The sequence below is a fragment of the Aulonocara stuartgranti genome (genome assembly GCF_965226115.1).
Source record: "Aulonocara stuartgranti genome assembly, chromosome: 19".
Taxonomy (NCBI): Eukaryota; Metazoa; Chordata; class Actinopteri; order Cichliformes; family Cichlidae; genus Aulonocara; species Aulonocara stuartgranti.
In genome coordinates this window covers 15,587,475-15,606,336 of record NC_138955.1, presented here as the reverse complement: position 1 = coordinate 15,606,336, position 18,862 = coordinate 15,587,475, and the positions used below count along the sequence as shown (strand labels likewise).

Genomic DNA, 18,862 nt, shown 5'->3' with positions numbered 1-18,862 from the left:
AGAACACGAAAACAAAACCGTTGGAAACACAAAAACAGTGAAGCTAAATGAACAGGGGATAAGAGCTATCCAAAATATGGCAAACATCACCATTGTTTCTTTCTTTATTGCAAATTGACTGTTTTCACCATCTGCTTCTTCTTCTCTGCTATGACTTTATGGATTATTGTTAGTGCAGCCTGAGGCCAAATGCCATTTCAATTCAGACAGCTCATCAAGACAAGTGACAAGAGTTGAGGTGTGAATGTGTTGCAATGTGAAGTTGTTGAACTCTCACTTTAAAGAGCAGCCATGCCCCTATATAGCATTTTAGGGATTGTTATCCTGTAGCCCTCCAAATTTTAACATCTCCAGTCCATCCTCATCCCCGTCAGTGTCATTCTTACAGTCTTCTTTTTGAACAGAATCAAGCCAAACCAGTAAAGATCAGTAATTCCCTTTTGAAAGCCTGAAAAGTTTAAAGCAAGAAGTTTCTATCGTCAAGAATAAATAGCTGGTCCATTCATTAAGTTCCCATTCATTTAGGCTGCCCACTCTTCTGTTTCATGTCTTTTCTTAAGCAGAAATTGTCTCAGGCACTGTTTTGTCACAAAAACAGCCACCATAAAAAGCTTAAAATGTGGCAGTGGGGTGTGGTTTTTGGCACACCTGTAGGATAGAGAGGCAAGCGAGGAGGAGAGTGGCATCTTGCATGCATCTATTGACTAACTTCTTCTTTTATATGATAAGTACAGGGTTGGACACACACACACACACACACACACACACACACACAAACACACAAACACACACAGACTAGGCTACAGCACAGCAGGCACTGAAAGAAGGTCTGGAAAGAGTTGCAACATTAAGTGGATAGCAAAACGTGTGCTACAAGGCATAAAGGCAAATGTTTATTGCTTATGCTACCATATATAAAGGTTCCCACAACTAAGCCGTGTGTTCAGTTCTTCATAATGATAAAATGAATCCCTTGCTCATATATCCTCCTGCCTCCAGCCAGCCATCAGTTATAGCACACATCATCACATTATCATTGTGTTTGTTGGTTTATCAGGGCTAAAATAGAGAATCCATTATCATACACTCTCTGAGTTTACGACGAGCTCGGATTCTGTTCTTATGGATTTGTTTTTCAATGAGCAATTTAAAATAGCAACTTAACACATGCTTATGTGTGGGATCACGTACAAAGCAATTTTTTTCTGATCTTTTTCATTAAATTGCCTCATTTTTGACAGCAGAGGTGATGAAACACGAGGCAATTTGTTCCGTGCATAAACAGGAATGTGAAAATAGTCTAAAATGCTAATAATTACCTATCAAAATATAGAGCTACAGGTTTTATTGACTTACCTTACTACAAATTGATATCTACAGTCAGGTGCTCTATAACATGGCACTTGTATCCATTTGTGGCTGGTGACACAAGTAGACCTACCCACAGAATTTCCAGCTAATGAGCTGCTGGGCAGACGAAGAAGAAAAAGCATATTGAAGAGAAAGCAAGCACAAGGAATTTTCAGTCACATATGGCGAACAATAATATTTTGAAGTACAAAAATATTATTATTATTATTGAAGTACAAATTTTATGTGTAACATATTTAAGCATATTTAAGCACCCGGCATTAGACAGCCTCTGATTTTTTTTTTAACGATACACTACAGTTAACACGAAGTACCAGGAAACATCATTCGAAGGAGATGTAATGTCTTTCACCAGGTATGGATGTTGGGTGAAATGTAGGGGTGAAGACCCAGATGCAGTATGGAAGAGGTTGTCTTACAATTAAAAAGGTGAGCTTTTAAGGTGGACATCTCATTCTTAATCCATAAGGTTTAATATGATGTCAGCCTACCCAAACTTAAAATCAACCGAACACATTTGAAACTTAAAGGGGTTTTTATGTCACAGGACGATAGTGTCAGGGAGATTTAATGTGTGATAGCTTAGTAAAGTTAGTAATATATTAATTGATCGGCTAGTGAGAGACCGTATTAATTGAGTTTATGAGAAACAGACTGTGATAGTTACATTATATTGCAGTGCATTTCACTGAATTACCAATGAAATGTTAATACAACAGAGGAAAATTAGCATTTTAAACACATTACATTCACAGCTTGCCATCTTTAACAATCTCACAGTTTTTTCTTGCTTTGTTGTTTGGGGGTTTCTCCAAATCATGTTGATGATCATAATTACTGTTTCACAAAACCTCACTTTGCCCATCTCTAACTGCGACAAGGACTGAGGGAAAAACTGAACTATTTATATACAGGGAACTGCTTAGGGAATAAGACACAGGAGAAAGTAACCACACACATGTTAAGATAATCAGGATAATTAGAGGTAGAGAGACATGAGACAGAACTAAGGCATGCCATGACAATCCATCCATCCATCCTCAGGGTTGCAGAGGAGGGACCTATTCCACCTGCCAGAGGGTAAGGGGCGAGGTGCTCCCTGGACAGGTTTGTTTCAGAGAAAAGAAACCTACAAGAAAAATATTAAAGTGTCACGGTGACGGAGGGAGCGCGGACGGCAGAGGTGAATGTTTAACAAAAGGTGAGCCTTTACTGTTGATTGCAAAAACACTACAAAACACAAGGGAAACAGGGAACTGAGGAATACAAAGAAAACCCTAAACTGGAAATGACTAAACATGAAACTGGAAACAGAACTGCAAAAAACCTGGAAAAGCAGGGGGGGAGCTACACGGGGCTGATGACCAGAAGTAACACAGGGGAAACCACAGATGATCCGACGCAGGACAGGGGGAAACACACGCTATATATACATACACAAGGCAACGAGGGAAATGCACAACAGGAGGGAGACACAGCAGAACCTAATTAGACATGACGAGACACGGAGGAAGCAAAACAGAATACAATGACATAAGACACAGACTGTCAAAGTAAAACAGGAAACAACAGAGACGCAGATACCCGACAATTCTACTTAAGTACAGTAACAAAGTATTTTTTCTTCATTACCTCCCACCTCTGACCTTAGCACACAAGAACATCAAAAGATAAACATAAAGAACAAAATAAAACAGAACAAAATAATATACCTATCACCTGTCTATCAAATTTCCCTGTTTCATTTATAGTGTATGAGTTCACCACAAGTGCTCTCGAGGCACTTTATATTGCAAATTAAACCCCTTCAGCCTTAAAGAGAGAAATCCAGCAATTAGACATTTCCCTAAGAATAGCACTAGGCAATGGTGGGAACAGGAAGAGACTTCTGGCATAACGAGGCTCAGGAAACGGCAGTCAACGGCTGTGACTTGTTGGGGGGATACTGGGAAAAGATAGAAAAAAAGAGAACCTACAGAGTTAAAAAAAAACAAAACAAATGAGCACAAAATACACAAGAGAGGAGATAAAAGTTAATGGCATTCAATAGCAGCATATAAACACAATTATAATGAAAATAGCTAAATGAAAAAAGTAATGTTCACTGCACTTTGGGAACTAGCAGATTGTTCAGGTTCACTAGATGCAGTCTTATCAAAAATTAAGGTTGTTTTCAAATTTTCAAAGTAGAGAGAGTCTGTGTCCTAAACCCAAACTAGGAGGTGGTGCAAAAGGAGAGGGGCTTGAAATCTTTGGAACCACCAGTAGGCCTGAAGTCTGATGGCTGAGTTCTCTATTAGGATAATATGGTACTATGAGGTCTTAAAGGTAAGGCTTCCTTGAGAAGGGCTTAAAAATTAGTTTCAAATTTAGCAGGGAGCCAGTGAAGAGACAGTGATATAGAATATGATGTCTCTTTCTAGTCCCTGTTAGTACTCTGTGATGTGAAATCTTAGGACAGTCTGTTAATAAGGAATTACAATATCCTAACATAGAAGTAGCAAACTGATGAACTAATTTTTCAGCATCACTCTAAAACAGAGTGTTTGTTTGAAAAGTAGCTTCAGGTTTCCACACACTAATGCTAAAAGCAAAGCCATTCAGAGTGTCTATCTAGTTAGTTTCTGATCCAATTACCTCACTTTTGTCAGAATTTAGAGGTAGAACATTTTAGGTCATTTAGGAATGGCTTTAAGACATTTCTGTAGTTTATCTAATTGATTTGTATCTTGCTTCATAGATAAATATTACTGAGCATCATCTGTATAGCAATGGAAATATATTCTGGGGTGTTTTTTTAGCAATACTGCATCAGGGAAGCAGGTATAAAGAGGAATATTGGTCATAGAACCTTGTGGAAATCTTTTGTGTGTCAGGAAGCAGAAATTAAACACAACCAAAATGAGTAATGGATTCAATATCGAATTATTAAGAAATTTAGTTTCCATCAAACCTATATATCAGCAGCTGCTGATTAAGAATTAGGCTATTGATTAAGATTATGAAAACAGGGCTTGTTATTTTTAATGCATCAGGACACTCTTTCTTGAACATTCAAATTGGAAAACGTAAAAACTGGATCTCAGCCGAATGAGGTTTTTACTGAAAGAATTTCTGACACCTGACAGTTCTGCCTTCAAGAAATATTTCTACAAGCTGTTTGTTTTCCTGGATGACACAATCGGCCCATCCTGTCTGTAAGAGCAAGTGAGATGGCAGTTCTTCTGTGTGGCATTTATCACACATACACATATTATAGTTCATATACACACACACACAAATACATACTGATGCAGTTCACTGAGTCTCTGTACATTTATTTGCACTCCTCCCTTCTCTGTCTTCTGTCCCTGTTCTCCTGTGGCAAGTTGAAGGGATCAACAAACAAATCAGACTACAAGATCGCACAGACCTTCAACCCATCCTCCTCTTTCCACCTGCATGCTACTAATTTGTTTTTGTTTTGTTTTTTTGCTTTACTCTTAGGACACAGTATTTTACACCAGTAAGTTTTCACTATGACTATGGCCACCTTAGCTAGTCAGCCAGGCAGCTAGCTAACCAACTTTTGTAGAGCAAGCTTCCATGTCAGTACAACGCAGTTGCAGTGTTTGAACTACACAGAGTTCAAAGTGTATGTAGCTGACATCAGTATTGTGACTTTGCCTGGCAGTTAGCGTTTCCACAATATAAAAGCTTTGGTTTGGGAACTGTCAAAATGAGATAACACTGCCACCACAAGCCCAAATTGTTAATTGCAACATTTAACTTTAACTTTGAGCACTTGTTTTTCAAGCATTCATTATAAAAATAAATAAATCAAAAGAAGCTCTTAAATATGAATTTCATGTCTACATACATCATGTTAAGACTGAAACAAGAGTTAAATGTTCGGGGTATGCAGAAAGCAAATTAAAGAAACTGCACTGGTTTTGCAATGCAGTGCAGACTAATTAGTCTTACTTTTTTTTAAGCTTGTATAATAAGCTTGGTGAGCTCAGACTCTTTCATTTTAATGTAACCTTGTGTGCATGTGGTTTCAGTATTATGTTTCTCTTCAGAAACAACTTGTATACACAAAATTCTCTTGTGTAACTTTGGCTTGAGGGCAAATTTCAATAAATTCAGTATAGTGCACTTTGTACACTACACCTAAACTTTTATACTAAACTAACGAGCGAGTGTTCTTGAGAGGAGTGAAGAAATGGTAAACTAGTCTGTCCTTTAAATATGTCAAAGTAAAAGTCGCCTGCAGGTGCAATAGAATAAATCCATTATCTGACAAAAATAACAAAGTAAAAGTCATATCAGCATTTTCTGCTTAATTTCCACTCTATTGTTATTTTCCCATTAGCCTGACAAAGCACTGGAACTGAAAATTCTCTTTTCCTTTAACAAGAAAACAAGTCTTTTGCCCTCATTCGTCTCTCTGTGTGCATTTCACCCAGGTATCTGCACTAATTGGGATAAGACAAACATGAATTTGACATAATGAATATATTCATTTTGGTGACCCCGAGACCTTTAATGTAGTCCCATCATCTGTCCAAATGTACATGTCTTCATGCATTATTCATTCATCCCTGACCCATTCCTTTTAAATGAACAAAATTCTATGCACAGTCATGGCTGCAGAAAGACATTTTAAAAAGAAACATCAAACATTTCTGTCTCTTTGCAGGAATCAAAGATGATAAAGTCTGTTTTTTAGATTATTTACTTTTGAAAAATCCTTGGGGCATGAACAAGGACTTGTTGATGTACTTTTGATGGAGGTTCCTTACTATATTTAATGTGTGATATTACAGTGGTTTGGACTAATTATTTCTATTTTTGTATTATAGTTAACTCATTTTCCTTCTCTTCTTCTAATGTATATTTTGTAGTTTATTTTATATATATTTATTATATACATTTATTAAGGATGTGCATGACTAGTTGATTAGATGTTTAAACATTAACTCACTAAAATGTGTTGCAGCCATCCTCCATTAGGCAGGGCTGCAGTGCTGGCACACGCCCGCACCCCTGCAGCGTTCTCTCTCTCTGTGTGATGGAAAGTTGAACACAAAGACAAAGTGGAAAGTAAGACAGATTACAGCAGTAATGAACGATTGTATTTAGCCTTTGTCAGAGCAAACTGTTACATAGCCAGGCATGTGGACATGAACCTGCATAGGAAGAAGGGTGCTGGGACTAGCATTGCTAATGATAGGTTGTCAAAAAAAGAAACTACAACTGGGTTATTCAAGACTCTGACTGACAGTTTAAAATAGCCCTCAAATTTAAACACTTGCACAGTCTTTAAATTTACCCATTAGACTGCGCTCAACTAACTGTTTAGTTGTTGTTGTTAGATTAGCTTTTTTGAATTAAGTAGTATTAGTTGATAAGTAGAAGACAATGATTGGATGGATGGATGGATGGATGGATGAATGGGTCAATAGTGGTCCAAAACATGGGGTGCATGTGTGGTGATAAGTGTGTGCTATTTCCTCCACTGGTGTGAAGACATATCTCCCAGCTATTATTAACAGTCTCCATTGGCTGATACTCTTTATATGTATGGCTAGACTTGTTTAGTTGTTTTCTACTTCATACATTCACATTCATGATGTTGTTTGCTACATGTTTTATGATGACTACAACCAAAAACTCTGACTTAAGTTGGAGTGGAACCACAAGGCCACTATATGTGACTAACTATATAATTGTGTTCTCTGCTTGGATTAATGATGACATTACCAGCTGAGCGGCTGATTGGGCCTTGTCGGCAGTTAACCTACTACAAATTGCTTTCAAGCTAGCTTGATTTTAATGCAGTTATTTCAAGCAACAACAGCAAAGAGGATATGTAAAATATTTTTCAGCATTACTAGAAGGCTCTGAGGATCACAGCCATACATGGAGTGCAGAATTATTAGGCAAGTTGTATTTTTGAGGAATAATTTTATTATTGAACAACAACCATGTTCTCAATGAACCCAAAAAACTCATTAATATCAAAGCTGAATGTTTTTGGAAGTAGTTTTTAGTTTGTTTTTGGTTTTAGCTATTTTAGGGGGATATCTGTGTGTGCAGGTGACTATTACTGTGCATAATTATTAGGCAACTTAACAAAAAACAAATATATACCCATTTACATTATTTATTTTTACCAGTGAAACCAATATTACATCTCCACATTCACATTTCTGACATTCAAAAACAAAACAAAAACAAATCAGCGACCAATATAGCCACCTTTCTTTGCAAGGACACTCAAAAGCCTGCCATCCATGGATTCTGTCAGTGTTTTGATCTGTTCACCATCAACATTGCGTGCAGCAGCAACCACAGCCTCCCAGACACTGTTCAGAGTGGTGTACTGTTTTCCCTCCTTGTAAATCTCACATTTGATGATGGACCACAGGTTCTCAATGGGGTTCAGATCAGGTGAACGAGGAGGCCATGTCATTAGTTTTTCTTCTTTTATGCCCTTTCTTGCCAGCCACGCTGTGGAGTACTTGGACGCGTGTGATGGAGCATTGTCCTGCATGGAAATCATGTTTTTCTTGAAGGATGTAGACTTCTTCCTGTACCACTGCTTGAAGAAGGTGTCTTCCAGAAACTGGCAGTAGGACTGGGAGTTGAGCTTGACTCCATCCTCAACCCGAAAAGGCCCCACAAGCTCATCTTTGATGATACCAGCCCAAACCAGTACTCCACCTCCACCTTGCTGGCGTCTGAGTCGGACTGGAGCTCTCTGGCCTTTACCAATCCAGCCACGGGCCCATCCATCTGGCCCATCAAGACTCACTCTCATTTCATCAGTCCATAAAACCTTAGAAAAATCAGTCTTGAGATATTTCTTGGCCCAGTCTTGACGTTTCAGCTTGTGTGTCTTGTTCAGTGGTGGTCGTCTTTCAGCCTTTCTTACCTTGGCCATGTCTCTGAGTATTGCACACCTTGTGCTTTTGGGCACTCCAGTGATGTTGCAGCTCTGAAATATGGCCAAACTGGTGGCAAGTGGCATCTTGGCAGCTGCACGCTTGACTTTTCTCAGTTCATGGGCAGTTATTTTGCGCCTTGGTTTTTCCACACGCTTCTTGCGACCCTGTTGACTATTTTGAATGAAACGCTTGATTGTTCGATGATCACGCTTCAGAAGCTTTGCAGTTTTGAGACTGCTGCATCCCTCTGCAAGATATCTCACTATTTTTGACTTTTCTGAGCCTGCCAAGTCCTTCTTTTGACCCATTTTGCCAAAGGAAAGGACGTTGCCTAATAATTCTGCACACCTGATATAGGGTGTTGATGTCATTAGACCACACCCCTTCTCATTACAGAGATGCACATCACCTAATATGCTTAATTGGTAGTAGGCTTTCGAGCCTATACAGCTTGGAGTAAGACAACATGCATGAAGAGGATGATGTGGACAAAATACTCATTTGCTTAATAATTCTGCACTCCCTGTATTTAGTGTTCAGTGATAACCGCTGTCACCGGCCAAATAGAGGGCTACACCAAGAAAAGGCAAGGTTACTGAGCTCCAACAACTGACTCAAAAAAAAAAGACATGTGCGCACTCATCACACACATCAAAATACTGACGGTAGAGACATGTTGCTGTAGCTATCCTCGGGCAGCTCATGCAGAGAATCTTTCAATTCTGGTCACTCTGTAACTTGACCTTCTGCATTGTGGCAGCTGGCTTTATTTGAATGAAATGGCCCTGGGTATTCCAGTGCGACTGTCACATAATGCTGCAAACAATTCAAATTAATAAACAATATTCATTAAAACTGAGTAAAGTTCCAATCCCAGGGAATTATGCACATTAAAAAACGAAACAATATTGACATCTAGTGGTTTAATTTTAATTAATCTACTGTCAATTGCAATTTAGAAAAGTCATTTATAATATAATTAGCACACAGTTTGGCCTGGATGTGATTGGAGAAAATTTAGGCAGGAAAAAAAACAAAAATATGATGTGTCAGAATAAAACCTTCATCCATCCATTTTCTTAATCACTTATTCAACCAGGGTTCAGTGGGACTGGAACACAGCTGACATTGGGCAAGTAGTGGAGCGCCCTTTGGACAAGTTGACAGCCCATGAAAAGGCTAACACAAGTATTTCTATTCATCCCAAATAGAGCTGTTTAAATATATGACAACTAAACAACAATTACTATTACACATAATTAAAATCTTCTACAGTAAAAATTACAGAAATTATGTTAGCTGACATCTGGCAGCATATCCTCCTTCTACTCATGTGATGTAAATGCATTTCTGCACACACATATCAAGTCTTTTACAGGAATGTAACTAACAGCTGAGGCTGATAGTAATACCACCAATTAAGTAAGAAAGCAATAAGTAAAGTTATTTTTGATAGTGTTTTTACACAGTAGTCACAAGGTGCTGTATAATCAAAAGATAAAAATGTAGGAATAATTACAATGCAATTAATAGAGAATTTAAATTCAGTTAGTAGCAATACAAAAAAAAAGTTAAAATACAGAACAATACAGAATATAATAAACCTGAAAACAGTTAACATCAGCAACAATCTAACAATCAATTTAACTGATTTTTAAATGAGTCAGCTAAGCGAGTGCTGGAGTGGGAAACTGTTGGTGCCACTGACTGAAAGGCTCTGCATCCCCAGTTCTCACTCTTGCATGAGGAACAACCAAATCAGAGGAGATAAATAGTCTGAAACTTTTCCATTTAGTGCTCTATATTTAAGTACAATAATTTTAAAACCAATTCCAAAATCTACTAAAAGAAAAGGAGTAATGTGAGCGTGCTTAGTATCATGTGTATGGGTCTTGCACCAGCATATTTTTATAGCTTGGAAACATAAGAGACGATCTAACTACACTGGTATATAGAGCATTACAGTAATCTAGGCGTGATGACACAAATGCATAAACAATTGTCTTCCGTTCAGCTGACTATAGCTGGCTGCTTAGAAATGTTCCAGAAGTTTGACTAATTCTAGATTGTAGTTCAGGAGGAACTACAAGACCAAGACAATACCAAGACCAGAGGGTATTGAGACCAAGACCAAGACAGACTGAGTCAAGACCAAGACAAAGTCGAGGCGAGACCAAGACTGAGACAAAAAAGTCTTTAAACTGCAGCCAGATGCTGCTTCGTTTAAGGGTGTCAGGCATATTTATGTGTTTTTGAATTATGTGTTTTCAAATTCGATACAACCTGAGTTGTTGACATTGTATCAAATTTGCATATAGACCAAGCCTACATTTGAATTCTGTTTTTATATTTCATCTTTACTTGCTATAGATTGTTTAAAACCACAGATGCTGCAGCTGAAAGATCGAAAAATCTTAATGAAATACTCGATTATAATCCATCCGAATCTCCCATGTCTTAATAATAGATTTGTGATATTGATCAGTCTGTTAACTCACACAATCTACATTTTGCCATTTCTTTTGTGCCTTCAAATAGACTAGACTTTATTATTACTCTGATTCTTGGCCATTCCAACAAGTTGATCCTGTTCATCTGGACGTAGTATTTTCAGTGGCAGAAATGTTTCTTCGCTCATCCAAGTCACTTCTTCACTCTCAGCTTATTGCCAGTTCTAGATCTTGGCCAGTTTTACTGACCAAAAGCGCTTAAAGTGCACACGCTTTCTTCCCATACACACTCATTCTGCTGATTTCTCTGTAGCAGTTGTCTTACTTTTAGCCTGTATTATGCATTTATCCTAATACTTTCTAATATTATAAGTCAGTACACTTACCATTATTTGTGATTGCTCAGATCCTGTCATTGCCATCACATTCACAAGAACTGGAGGAAATCCGAGACTTTTGAAGTTGATTCAGCCACTGAAAAAATAAAATAAAAGTAAAAATCTTTGTTAGTACCGCTGCATGCTCCTCTAACCAATAGAATAAAACCTGAATCTTCTGGTTGAAGTAGTAATCACTGTTCCACCATGTTGCCCAAGCATGTGGGAACAACAGTTTTTACTGCCCAGAACTGCCTGAGTGAAAAGGCTCACCAAGCAACACACAATGAAAAATAACCTCACCAATACATTCATCCAATCACCAGCATGAGTTCCATTAATTCATTTAAAATGCTAAGTATGCACAGCACCTGCAAAAGGCTTACCAGACTGCAGCCATCGTTAGTGTTCAGTTAATCAGCTGTTCCTTTTCTTCTTTGACCTTGAAAAGGAATTCCCATTAGTTGACAGCTTCAGTTTAAATCTTAATAAATAAAGTTGATGATTTAAGGCACAGCTAATAAAATGCTTAGTTTGATTACCTTCTTTCTTTAAATATGAGATGATACATAATATGAACTGAAGTAAATAAGAGCAAAGGTCTCGATGTGAAGCGGGAAATGTATTATTTTTAGATATACAGCTTTATTAACATGACAGCACTTCCTCAACAGTGTTAGATTACTTTAAAAAGTAGTGTTAAATTCTACTATGGTATCTCAGTGTACAAATTAAGGCCTTGCACTGTACTAATTAATGGATTTTTAAAATGTCACTGTGACAAATACTGAAAAAGGATCGTGCCTTCAGAGTGGTTTGAAGTGTAAAATCACAGTAATTTCTGTGTCACCAAAATGCTCCAGCTCAAGCTGCCATCGCTGAAGATTTCCTTTAATATGCACAAACCTGCTGTGCGATGCTGTAAACACTTCTAAAAGCTAAGAAAGTGTTTACTGTTGCAGGAAATGACTTCGGGTGACATTTAGCACCTATAAAAAAAGCTAATAAATTGGACAGTTCTGAGTGAAAACCCAGAAGTACAGCATATTTGTAGGGATTTCAGACTAAAATGTAAAATATGGAATTAAAGGAGGACAATTATTCCTGCCCCTGACAGCGTAGAGTGATGTAAATAATAAGTGGGATGTTGAGATGTCAGACTGAAAGTAAATAATGTAACACCTTTCCTGTTTATGACTCTTGATGTTGACTGAATTACCTGAGAGATGCAATGAAATATGTAATATACTCTTGTCAAAATGTCTTCAAGCACTAGATGAGACATTTCTCAGGTAGCAGGAGGCTCTTTCTCACGTCACGCATAATTCCCTATGGATGGGGGTGGGGTAAGTTTGCTGCAGCCGCCATCGCTTGTCAAGACACTCAAGAGGCTATTTGTTATTCCTTGTCTGTGAGAGGGACTGACATTTCCCATTGGCAGTTGGAGCACATCTAGCAGCGCCCTCTGCCCCCTTCATCTCTTGTGGTTTGCTCAGCTGAAATGGGACGAAGCTTGCAGGGGCTTATAGAAATTCACCGGGGAACTCTGGCAGGACCACATCCATGGATTTCATGACAGATGTGCTTTGGTATTGTTGTGCTATGATCGCCTCCGGACACTAGTGGATCACCTTATTACATACATTTACACAGGAAATGGAAGCATGAAGATAATATTTGAGCCCAGCGAGCAAGTTAAAACTTCTCCATGCTTCCATTCCATGCATGGACAGAAGCTGGGAAAAAAGAGCAGTAGGTACAGTTTGGATATTGCTGTATGGATTGATGCTTTTCTGGGCTTTATTATTGAATGGGAACGTTCTCTAGTGGCATGATGTATTTCTTTTTTATTGTGTTACTGAATACCTATTTTACCTGTGTTACTTCAACAGATGTGTTAAGACTGATAGACCAAAAATAGAAAACATCAGGTAGAGCTAATCAGAATAAGCATAATGTATACATGCTAAGTGCACAAATGTACTTTTATGATTTTTTTAGTGGTTGCACTTGGCTCTCTCTCATTACAGTTATATTTTAGAAATTGTATCTGCTGTGGCAAAAAGTACATGAAGTGAAATAGACCATGCATTCACATACAGACCAGGGGTTAGTAATACAAGAACCTACTGCAAAGATATGTGGGCTGCAGTTTTTGTATAGATGGAAGAAAGACCACTCAAGGCTACCAGAAAGCACCACTCTGCCAAACAGAAATTGAACAAATCACTACATTCATAAACAGCCTTCGAGTCAGTCGAAAGTTGTTGCGGTCACCGGAGGGAGTTTAGACATGCAGAGCGAGATATACAGCCTGATCTGCTAGATGCAAAATAAGAAGTTGCATGAATCTGACACACTTCAAGCATTAGCGTATGAGAACTGCAAGTTTAGTTTCCAGATAGGCACCGGGTGTGGTCTTCTGCTTCAAGGTCTTTGTCACACTTTCAGAGATCCTATTTTATATATCTTGATTGTAACAAGTATCATTTTTTGAGTTACTGTTGCAATCAGGGTTTGCTGATTAATTATTTGCATTAACAAGCAGTTATTTATCTAATAAGCGTACCTAATAGAAGTAAGTGTAGACATTAGTCAGAAATAACAGGAACAATACATAAACCTCTATTAAATGATGGAGGCTTAAATCATGTAGCTTTTACTGTATGCAGACTAATCCTGCTCACTTCAGTGAGTCACCCCCGAAACATTCCATCTGAGCCAGGAAAAAACTCGGGCAGTAATGGAGCTGCAATACAAGCCTAAGTTTATATTTTTTCACATTCAGGAAAGCCAAATGTTCTATTCCTATTAAATACCATTAAACCAAAGGTGTCTTGGGAGGCCTGAGATTTCTCAATTAAAAAGAAAACAGAACACATATTTTATCACTGAAGCGAAACTCCCTCAACAAATAAGGGAGCTAACAAAAACCTGTTGGCAACATTTTAATGATGTAATAGTTCTTCAGCCAGAGCAGGCGGAGTCAAAAGTAGTTAGAAGTGGGGTCACAGGCTAAAATTTAATTGATCCATTTTCTTTTAAAGTTTTAAAATTCCTCAAATCCGGTCAATCCCAATTCTCAGCAGACACCTCATACCTAACACAAACAATTTTATTATTTTCATGATATGAATTTCTTTAACAGACCAAATCTATGTTTTCCCACCGAGTTCTATTCAAAACCTTCTCCACATATTTCTACATAACATACAGGTCAGTTCAAGTGGTTGACCAACCTCTCTTCTCTTACCTTGGTGGAGCAGATGCAACACAGTGGGTGGACTGGTACTTTTGCTCTTTGATTCCTGCATACCATTTGCATCATGTCAAGAGCCCTGACTCCAGGTCAGCGCCCACGGTGCCTGTAAAAGCAGGTTTGTCGGTACACCTTTCCCAAAGTCTGTAACAGTGGGAGATAATGAGATGACAAAACACTGGCTGCCTGGTTTTCATTGCTTAAAATGTTGCTGTGCTGTTAAAAAGTTTGAACTATTGTAGCTATGAATTATGCATGTTATTCATTATTAATGCACACTCATAAATACATTATTCAGTGTGCAGAAAGCCTAGTGTTCATTCACACAATTAAAGCATTAGTGGAACAATGACATTTTATATAACATTTCATGAATGGTTAACCACTAGTACTGATGACTCCGGGTAACCAGCAATCAACGATCACTGAGAGGAGGACGGGGTTTTCTCTTTCCCCAGCTGCAACCATCTACAGTTCAACCACAAGCTCTGTTAATGAGCTAACATCTCCTCTCTGAATTATCTACACTCTTATAGGCCTGAAGTGGTGTCAATACCACGACAGGAAGACGTCTCTCTTGGGAGCTTTTAATGAACAGACTGAACAGCTCTCCCTCTCCCATCTTAGAGACCCTGCGGATAAAGCAGTGTGGCTACTAACCAGTAAATCTGGGAAAAAAAAGAATCACATGAACCCATGGTGACTTCCACCAAGATGGATTTTGCTTTAATGAGCAGAAAAAACTAAATTATAGTTAAAGTTTAGTATATTTTAAGAGATAAGAGAGATAAGATAGAACTTTATTAATCCCTCGGGTGGGTTCCTCTGGGAAATTCGACTTCCAAAAAAAGCACAGCAACGACCGAAGTTACAGTTACAGAATTGTTATATATTATATATATATATATATATATATATATATATATATATATATAATATATAACAATTCTGTAACTGTAACTTCGGTTTTTTTTTTCGGTCCTACCAGTGGCTGGACAAAGCTGGACTGAAAGACAGCACAGAGGCACTAATCATGGCAGCACAAGAACAAGCTCTGAGCACAAGATCCATAGAGGCTGGGGTCTATCACACCAGGCAAGACCCCAGGTGCAGGCTGTGTAAAGATGCCCCAGAGACAATCCAGCACATAACAGCAGGGTGCAAGATGCTAGCAGGCAAGGCATACATGGAACGCCATAACCAAGTGGCCGGCATAGTGTACAGGAACATCTGTGCCGAGTATAACCTGGAAGTCCCGAGGTCAAAATGGGAGATGCCCCCAAGGGTGGTGGAGAATGACCGAGCTAAGATCCTGTGGGACTTCCAGATACAGACGGACAAAATGGTGGTGGCTAACCAACCGGACATAGTGGTGGTAGACAAACAGAAGAAGACGGCCGTAGTGATCGATGTAGCGGTTCCGAATGACAGCAATATCAGGAAGAAGGAACACGAGAAGCTGGAGAAATACCAAGGGCTCAGAGAAGAGCTCGAGAGGATGTGGAGGGTGAAGGTAACGGTGGTCCCCGTGGTAATCGGAGCACTAGGTGCGGTGACTCCCAAGCTAGGCGAGTGGCTCCAGCAGATCCCGGGAATAACATCGGAGATCTCTGTCCAGAAGAGCGCAGTCCTGGGAACAGCTAAGATACTGCGCAGGACTCTCAAGCTCCCAGGCCTCTGGTAGAGGACCCGAGCTTGAAGGATGGATATAGATAGATAGATAGATAGATAGATAGATAGATAGATAGATAGATAGATAGATATATAGATATAGATATATAGATATAGATATATAGATATAGATATATATATATAGATATATATATATAGATATATATAAAATATACACACACACACACACACACACACACACACACACACACACACACACACACACACACATATATATAAATACAGAAACAAATATAAATAAAATATACAAAGGGGATAAATAGAATAAATAGGAATAAAAAATAAAAATACAAGTGAATTGCACATTTCAAGTATTGAGTCTATTGCACTGTTGACTATTTACAAAAAGTATTGCACAAGGTATTGTACAGTGAGGTGAAGAGGCACTACAGCTTAGTTGTTCCCCCCTCCTTTGTCCTCCTGTTTCTCCTCCCTCTCCCCTCCAGAGAGGAGTTAAACAGTCTGATGGCGTGTGGGACAAAGGAGTTTTTCAGTCTGTTAGTTCTTGTCTTGGGGAGAAGCAACCTGTCACTGAACAGACTCTTCTGATTGTTTATGGCCGTGTGCAGAGGATGCCCAGCATTGTTCATAATGTCCAGCAGTTTCTTTAATGTCCTTTTCTCTGCCACTGTCACCAGAGTGTCCAGCTTCATGCCGACCACAGAGCTAGCCTTCCTGATCAGTTTCTCCAGCCTGGATGAGTCCTTCTTTGCTGTGCTGCTCCCCCAGCACACCACAGCATAGAAAAGTACTCCAGCAACCACTGACTGGTAAAACATCCTCAGGAGCTTCCTGCAGATGTTAAAAGACCTCAGCCTCCTGAGGAAGTACAGTCGGCTTTGGGCTTTTTTATACAGGTGCTCTGTGTTGCATGACCAGTCCAGTTTATTGTCCACCCACAGCCCGAGGTACTTGTACTTGTTGACCACCTCCACCTCCTCCCCCTCTATCTGAACCGGCAGATTCTTTAACCCCATCTTTGTGACTATTATGGTTCCTTCCCAAAAACTCACCTTGGTTCCTCTTGCTCTTGGTTCCTCAGAGGACCCTGTGCTTTCTCTTGTGTTGCTCCTGGGTTCTAAAACAGTTCTCTCTAATAATGGCTGACAATGTTTTCAGTTTTAAATACACACATATTTTATAGGTTAATATTTTTGCTGTCAATATTTTTGTATTACTGTACACTTCTTGTGTTGATTTGTTTTTGTTTTCTCATTTATTTTGTTTTTTCTTTTCAAAATTCATTTTCAAACTGGAAATTTGCCCAATTACGCATGATGAGCCTAAGTGTAGAATGATGAATATAATGTTATTATTATACTATTATAACTACTGTATACACTCGCCAGACACTTCATTAGGTACATGCATTTAGTCACTCATTAACACAATTATCTGATCATGTTGCAACTACTTACTGCTGAAATACAAACTGAGATGAATGAGAAAGAAACACAACTAAGTCTTGATGCTTTCATGCTCAATCATCCAGGTTCATCTGTTCATCTGAATGTGGCGTTTTCAGTCGGAGAAACACTATGTTCTGATGAACAGCATCAGGTTTTTGGGAAATGCAACTAAAGATCTGTGTTTTATTCTCATTCTGCTGAGAATAAAAATTATCTGACATTCGCGATTTTATGCAGTTAAAACAATTCTGTACAGATAAAACTTTAGAAACACACTGAGATTTAAAGATAGTGATATAAAGCTGAATATCATCAGCATAACAATGATTTTTTTTAAAAAGCCAGCAAATTCTTTTAACAACAGAAGACTGACACAATGTTGCATTTCACACAGGCTGACAAAAACTGGACAACAGAAGAAAGGAAGAAAATCGCCTGGTTTTGGTGAGTCTCGATTTCATTGTGACATTTGGATGCCAGGCTCAGAATTTCGTGTAAACAACACTCAACATAGTGTGATGGTTTGGGGAATATTTTCTCGGCATACTTTGGGTCCATTAATATAAACTGAGCATTGTTTTAATTCTACAGCCTACTTAAGCAGGCTGACCAGTCACAAGTTGGTCACCAGTATAGCAACCAGTTGCTGACCATATCCAACCCTTTATGACCAGAATGTACCCATCTTTTAATGGCTATTTCGAGCAGGATAACACACCATGACACAAAACTCAGATGATCTAAAACTGGTTTCTTGAACACAAAAATGAATAAACTGTTATCAAATAGCCTCCACTGTCCTCAGATCTCAATTCAGTTTGAGGGGACTAGAAATTCCCATCATGGATGTGCAGCCAAAAAATAAGGAGCAACTGCAGGATGCTATCATGTCAGTACATACAAACATCTGTTGTTTCCAGCACCTTGAATTTGTGTCAAAAAGAATTAGAGCAGTTCAGATGGCAAAAGCAGACCCAACCTTGTACTTGTACTAATGAAGTCACTGGTGAGTATAAATAAAAGTGTCTACCTGTAGTAAACATGTTATTCCACCTTTCCTTAGCTGGAAAGGTCATTTGCGGCAACAGAAAACACACATCTCAATAAATGAAAGAGCCCAAATAAATAAATGTGAAGGAGAAGGTGAATTTTTATTTTTTAGAGGACTCTGGTAGATGGTCCATTGAGTTTTAAGATACATTTAATAATGTGATAAATCCAAATGTAATAATTCCAGACTAACAAGCACAAACCACCACCATGGCAGCTGACTCTCACTCAGTCTTTACTTTTAAGGGAAAAATATGATATTTTCTAAATATACATTTTGTTTTCTTTGTTCCTTTCAGACGTACTTTACGAGGTCTGTAGT

The 18,862-nt window shown here is 38.5% G+C and overlaps 1 long non-coding RNA gene across 1 annotated transcript in view; it reads left to right on the top strand.

Annotated features, from left to right (window-relative positions):
- Positions 1 to 18,762, top strand: part of LOC309696077 — a 55,776-nt gene extending 37,014 nt beyond the window's left edge. Inside the window, exons 2-4 of the long non-coding RNA XR_014273324.1 lie at positions 1,727 to 1,800; positions 2,416 to 2,572; positions 17,885 to 18,762. This is a non-coding gene — a long non-coding RNA (uncharacterized lncRNA). The remainder of the gene's footprint in view (positions 1 to 1,726; positions 1,801 to 2,415; positions 2,573 to 17,884) is intronic.
- Positions 18,763 to 18,862: the final 100 nt, after the last annotated feature.